Source organism: Sylvia atricapilla, chromosome 7 (genome assembly GCF_009819655.1).
Source record: "Sylvia atricapilla isolate bSylAtr1 chromosome 7, bSylAtr1.pri, whole genome shotgun sequence".
NCBI lineage: Eukaryota > Metazoa > Chordata > Aves > Passeriformes > Sylviidae > Sylvia > Sylvia atricapilla.
This window is the reverse complement of record NC_089146.1, coordinates 29,342,414-29,349,168: the sequence shown is the minus strand read 5'-3', so window position 1 is coordinate 29,349,168 and position 6,755 is coordinate 29,342,414.

Sequence of the window (6,755 nt, the reverse complement as noted above, 5' to 3'; positions counted from 1 at the left end):
ATATTGAGAAAATAACCAGAATAGGCTGATGAAAAGGAAAGTGTAGCTGGGACCCTGAGCACATATGAAGCCTGATGGGGATTCTGCAAGAAGATGCATTACCTGCAAAACAAAGTTGGAGCACAGCCAAGGCACAAGAGCCTTTCTCTGGTTCCAGGTATATTTGCAGCATCCTGCTTGTTCACCATGATTTGCTTCTTCCTCTGCGTCCCTTCAGTCCCTTTAACTCACCTTCCACTTGAGAAGAAGATCTGAAGTGGAGGTGAAGAGTAGCCATCATCCTTCTTGCCCTGTTCCTCTGCTTGTTGCAAGCTCTTCTGTCCTGGTGAGTCCCCAGGCCCCAAGGAGGGGACATACTCACCGAAGCACAAACTTCTGCAACTAGTGCATGCCACAAAATACATCCCTGCTCTATGTAATACATAAGTATTGCAAACTGTGTAGCGTTTTTTTCTAAATCACTGTGGAAGCTTTTAATTACAAAAGAAAACTGTCACAGTTTGGTGGCCTCTAGACTGATTTATGTGGCCTCCACATTGTGACTACAGTGACCATTTGGTGGGTGCAAATAAACTGGCATGGGACGAGCAGGCAGATGGATACAGCAGCACTTGTGAAGAGCAGGGGATGCAGCCTGGGACTGAGTGCACACATTAGTTTATCCATCTGTGACACTATTTGGCTGTGGAAGTAGATAACTTGTGCTGCTGCTGAACTCTCCTCTGGATTTGTATGCTTACTGCTCCATAGAGATGGATAGGGAAGCATTCACTCCCCAAGGATGGTTTCAGATGATCTGCAGGCAGTTTTAGATGCCAGGTTCAGATGTCAAGGTTATCTCAGTGGCAGTGCTGTGTGAGGCCCCGAGAAATGGGTCCTTTGTTAGATTCCAGAGCCCCGGAGCCACAGAGCACACACTGGCGGGTGCTGACGACTGTTGTTTTATCAGGCAATGGGAAGGATCTGCTCTTTCCCATGGAAGCTCCATGTTTGTTTTTCACATAAGCCCAGGAGTGCTAGCTCTGATGTGTGAGTCATTGGGGCATAACAGTCATAAAAGCTCAGTCACCATAAAGGGAGGCTAAAGACAACTCTCTCAAGGCCACCCCGATCAATCTCACCTGATCTGCCACACCTAATGCACACGACCCAGAGGTAACAGCTGAACAGTTTTCCCCTGCAAACAGAAAATCCTCACCATCAGTGCAGCAAAACCAGGGCAGTGACAAGGGATTTTGCTAAACCAGGTATGGCTCTTCCTATGGTGGCAGTGCAGTCTTTGAACATCGCAAAAAAAGTGACTGAGAAATGCCAAACTCAGTATCCCTCTTAAGAGTGGTTAGAGGTTTTGCCCCCTCTTTTCCTACTGAAAAGCTATTTGAGACCATTACTTCTCTCACAGTGAGAGCCCTTCTTCCTTTTTCATATCCAACTTATGCCCATCTGCTCTAGCATGAATGCTGTCTGTAAATGTAAATGATTCTTCTCCTCTGGTGCTTATTCGCCCTCTCTGCCTGACTAAAACCTCAAATGTATTTACAGAGAGGAATCAGATCCCATTTCACCATTCATTTTGCCAAGCTCAGCAAGACATGCTGTCTTAGCTATTCCTCTGATTATCTGGATGTCACTTCTTTGTACCCGTTCCAGGATGAATTCAGCCTTGCTGAACACTGATAACCTGAATGATGCCCAAAAACTTCAGCTGAATTTTACCCAGTGTATTGATCCTGAAAATACAGGGCTTGCTCCATGTAAGACTCCATTTGTCTTTCGAATAACTACACCATATGTGATCCTTCCTCTTCTATTGTTCATAGTGGATAAATCATAATTTACAGCAGAAATGTTACGAATCTCTCAGTACATGTCCCTACATTATATGCTGTTACATTTCTTCCCATGTCTGTTATTAGGGCATGATAATTATATAATTCTTCCTTTAGGATTTCCTCTCTATTGAAAATATCTCCTAGATTTGTTATTAGCAAATTTCATTACCTCACTCATAATTTTTTGCATCAAATTAGCTAATGAAATTACTTAGACTTACTGACTACTCCAGTTCTGTAATTTTGCTCTCAGTTCCATTAGCAGTTTTCACTTCCAATTCTGTGCCTTCATCATTTTATAGTGTTCACGTTAAACTTCACCTTCTTGAGTTTAACAGGTAATTAGGTAATGCCAAATCAAATGCTTTACTGAAGTTCAGGTTGATAAGATTTATTATGTTTCCTTTGTTCTATTATTGTTCCTTTGTTCTTTGTATCAAAGAAAGACATTGAGCTGGTCTACATATAATGTGCCTAATCCACACTCCTTCCATTCATGTCTTTTGCTACTCATGGCTAACATTCGCTCTAAAAAGCCTGATAATGTCATGTCATTGAGAGAGATTATTCAGTATTCAGAAGTAAAGGGGAAAGAGCTCTCAAGTTTTGTGGCTGTGTTACACAATAATTTCCATATCCGTGCCCTTTAGCCTCTTGAGTGTGCTGCCTCTGCTCTCTGGGGTTGGTTACATTTTTTTCCTTATGGACTCTGAAGCAATATCTTCCTTTAGCTTTTAGATATCTGCCCTGCTGCTATTGTGGTCAGTTGCTTTCCTTCATTTCCTTTGCAATCATGCAGTAAAGCCTTTATGTCCTTGTTTTCCTTCCCTGTGCAGGTCTGGTTTGCTCTGACTTGGAGTTGTATCTTTAATTTTGGATGTTTGAATGACAGTTCTCTCTGCATATGACTCCCTTCTCCTTTTTTTTCACTAGACTTTCTGCATATTCCTGAGATGTCCTGCACTGTCTGCCTCATAGTTCACATCCTATGCAGGCATCTGGAGCTACTGGTAATATTCAGCCTTATTTTGTCTGCTCTCTTTGGAGAGATTCAAGGACCTCTTCCATCTTGTGACTACTTGAAAGCAAAGCAGAATATGAATTTTGCACTCCCTGGGGTGATCAGATAGCATTGCTCCTCAGCATCTTAAGGAATGCACGCTTTGGAGTTTAGGGAAAGAGGAGCTGAAAATTAAGCTATGTCTTTATATTTTTCCAAGCCTTATGGGCTGATGTCAGCAGGACTCACACATTCAGTTTTCTCACCTGTGAATTTATAGGTAGAGTTAATTTTGGGGTAGGTCTGGAATTTAGAACAAGGGTTCCCAGTGTCAGCATTTGTATGTGAGAGGAGCCCACCTGTTGAGAGTGTTCTCAAGTGTCACAAGAGGAGAGAAACCTTCCCCTGGTTGAGGACTGCAGACCATGAACAACCTACCACTTCAGCTCTACCAAAATGCAAGTGCAGTGCCTAACCTTCACCTTACAGCCTGATGGGCTGCATCAGCATAGGAATTACTTGGGTATCGTGAGCCTCTTCATTTTCCTCTGGAAAATTTTTGCACATAAGCTCTCCCTGAATTACATCCTAAACAGAGGATTTGCATGGTTTTAAATGCATATATAACCAATAAATTATTGTGACTAATTACTTTTAATTACAGTTAGTAAATAATAGCCATTTATATCAAGGCAGCATATAATATCTCAAAAAGACTCTTACAGGATATTAGGTACAAATAAATAATGTCAGTTTGCATCCCTGAAAGCTGACAGCCTGAATTGCTTACAGTTTTACAGCTTCCACATGGTCTTCATGCAGCCTATTTTTACTCACTCATGGGATCTAGAAAACGAATCAACAGCAAAGCTTTGACACCACTCATTTAATTTAGTTAAATTTTCTGCAGGTTCTGATCAGATTATTTAGGAAAAAACATTTTTTTTTTTTCACATTTAAGTTAGTTCTCCAACAAGGTACTTAGCAGAAAATGAGACTGGATTTTAGCCTTATAGAAATCTACATAATTCCAAGCAATTTAAGGAATTCAAGCAGAACAGACTGAGAGGCCAATTGTAAACCATCTGTACTCTTCAGGACTTTCTGTAATCCAACAGAAAAGTTTTCAGGACAAGAAATGCTACTATAGCAGAACTGAAAAATGCATTTGACAAAGAAAAAATAGCATTGGTAACCTAATTTTCCATAAAATAGATATCAAACCCCAAGCAACAGACCAAAAAATACTTTCCAGAATCCAAATACATCCACTCTGTACACAGCACAGGCTGCAACAAAAAGGAAGGATATAACTTGGAAATTAAGAAGTAAATCTGAATTACCTAGAGTGTGCAGGTAGGAACACCTCAGCATCAGTATCTCTCAAACAGAGCTTAAATGGAAACACAGCAGTCAAATTATTGACTATGTAGGTTTGCCTACAAAAATTACCAAGTGCTTTGGCTTGGCTTCCAAACTGAACTTGTTAACATAATACACCTGGAAATGGCACTTGAGACTGGGATAACAAGCATCTAAACATGATAATGGAGATCTGCAGCAGATGGAGAGCTACACATGTTGCCATAGAAACCGTGCAGGAAAAGTGTGTAGGAGTAAAGCATGGCACAGAAAAGCATCTGGGAGAAAGGGCTGAAGAGCTGAACTTACTCAGCAGCTCTTAAGGTTAGATGACACATAATTAAAAACACAGTTGTTTTTCAGCATATAGAGAGTCACAGAGGAAAGGAGCCCTAACAGAGAGCTGCAGAACAACTGAAGGCAGCAGTGCCATGCTGTGGAACAGTGTGGGGCAGAAAAAGTCTCTAGGGAAAGGTTGGAGATGGCCATGAGATGGATGAAAAACTGGGAAGCCCTTTAACCAGGACCACAGCGTGTGCCCTCCTGCAGCTGCTGAGCACACCTGGACCCAGGAGGATGATAAGGGCATGTGCATTCCTTGGACTTCTCTCCAGCAGCAAGTCCATGGAAGGTGACCCAGCCTGGCTCATTCAGAGCCTGCAAACTCTCTCCCCTGCACAGAACCTCTTGGGTGGTCCCACAGTGCTGCAGGGCTGACTCCTCTGTGATGGACTCACATGTGGCTACATTTCTTGAAGAAGCCAGGCCCTAAGCAGACAAATGCATATTTTTGAATTCCAGAATCCCCCACAAAAAAGAGCTTGAGTAGGAGAATATCTGGAGGAAGCTCCTGCTCTGTTGGGGTGAGTGGTGTGGCAGAAAAGATCTCCTTGAGCTCAGGGAAAGGAGTCACCCAGGGGCTGCTGAGGCAAGGCAGAACACAAATCCTCCCATGGTGCAGAAAGACCAGACAAATGACAGGGCCCAGCTGCTGCCCTTTGTGGTAGAATAGCCTGCACTCTGCCACAGTGGCCTGTGAGGCAATACCCCAAGCACCATTCCTGCTCACAAGTTGGAGAGAAAAGGGTAGGGAGGCATCCCTGTGTGGCTTGAGCAAGCAGAGGGTTGGCACTTGGAAAAGACCCTGGACTTACATCCAGCTGTCAGCAGCAGCTCTATCACACGGCCAGATTAAAGCCATGCATGCTGAGAAGTGATGCAAGGGCAGGAAAAGGGATTGAAACATGGGGGTCATCAATGGTGGGGCTGTGGAAATGTCTCAAACTCTGCTGCTGAGCTGCATCTCTAGGACAAGCTTTAGACTGGGGTTTTGGAAGTCCTCCAGGACAGTGCGAGTGCTTTGAGGGTTCCAGGTGGTGGGGCTGAGTGGTGGGCAGAACCAGCAGCTGTTGGGGTCTAAGAGATAAAAGGCAACGTGAGCTTGCTGATTGCAGTTTGCTGGTGTGAAGCAGGATGGGGTGGCGTGGCTTTGCTCTTGTGTGGTGGCTGCAGAGCAGCATTGCTTCTGATACTTTTGCAGCTCCATGGCAGGAGGCTCTGCATACAGAGGCATTAAAGGCGGCAACTCCAAAGAAGCCTCTCTGGAGGCAGAAGGAAAGTCCTTCAGTCCTGTTCTTCACTGAGTTCTCAGGGTACAGTCCTTGTCTTAGAGGGCGTCACTCAGAGGGGAAGCTACTGGGATTACACCCCCAGCTTCCAGCCAGTCCGAACTTTTGGTGCTGTCCCAGTTTCCATTTCCACGTCAGGATTGTGTAGGGTTGAGGTAATGCTGGACTCCAGAGCATGACTCAGTGCAAAGTCACACTGTGTGCTGCTCAAAATGGAGCCAAATGTGAGTGTGAAGAACGTGAGTGGGTTGTGGACAGGGATGGAAACTTTGTAAGCTGCTGTCACGTGTAAATGTGTTGCTTTCAGCTGGACCTGAATTACAGCAGGATATGACACATAGGTACGGAGAGAAGAGCAAGGAAATTAGGGAATGACTGACAGTGATTGAAAAAAGATTATGACTCCTTAAGACTACAGAAGATCTGATGAATAACTGTTAAAAGCAGGAACCAGTGCTTCATACATGTTAAACAGTAAAACCAGAGACCCAGGGACTCAGTCATGCCTCTAAAACTCCATAATTAAGATATTCTGTCAAAATATATTCACAGTGTGAAGTACTCTGGTGGGTGAAATAGTTTGTGTTACATTTACCTGACCTTGCTGGCCATTTTCACCTACAGTCAGGAGAATACTACCCATGTATTCAATGTGTTGAAGGAGAAAGGCTGTTTATTTTAACCAAATTTCCTTTCTTGTTCTTGTGTCACGGAATCTACAGTTTTAATAGGTAGGTATCGTTTATACTTAGTAAGAATAGGAAGTTCTTTCGTGTTTATTATCCAGAAGAGACCAGAAACATTGTTTCCCAGGCTATTAATACAGTATCAGTTGTCTTGAGAAAGAATTTAACCTCAAGAACAATTGTAGGATTGAAAAGTGCAGATATGAAGCTCCATCAGTGACATTACTTTGTTTTTATTTTCTCATCG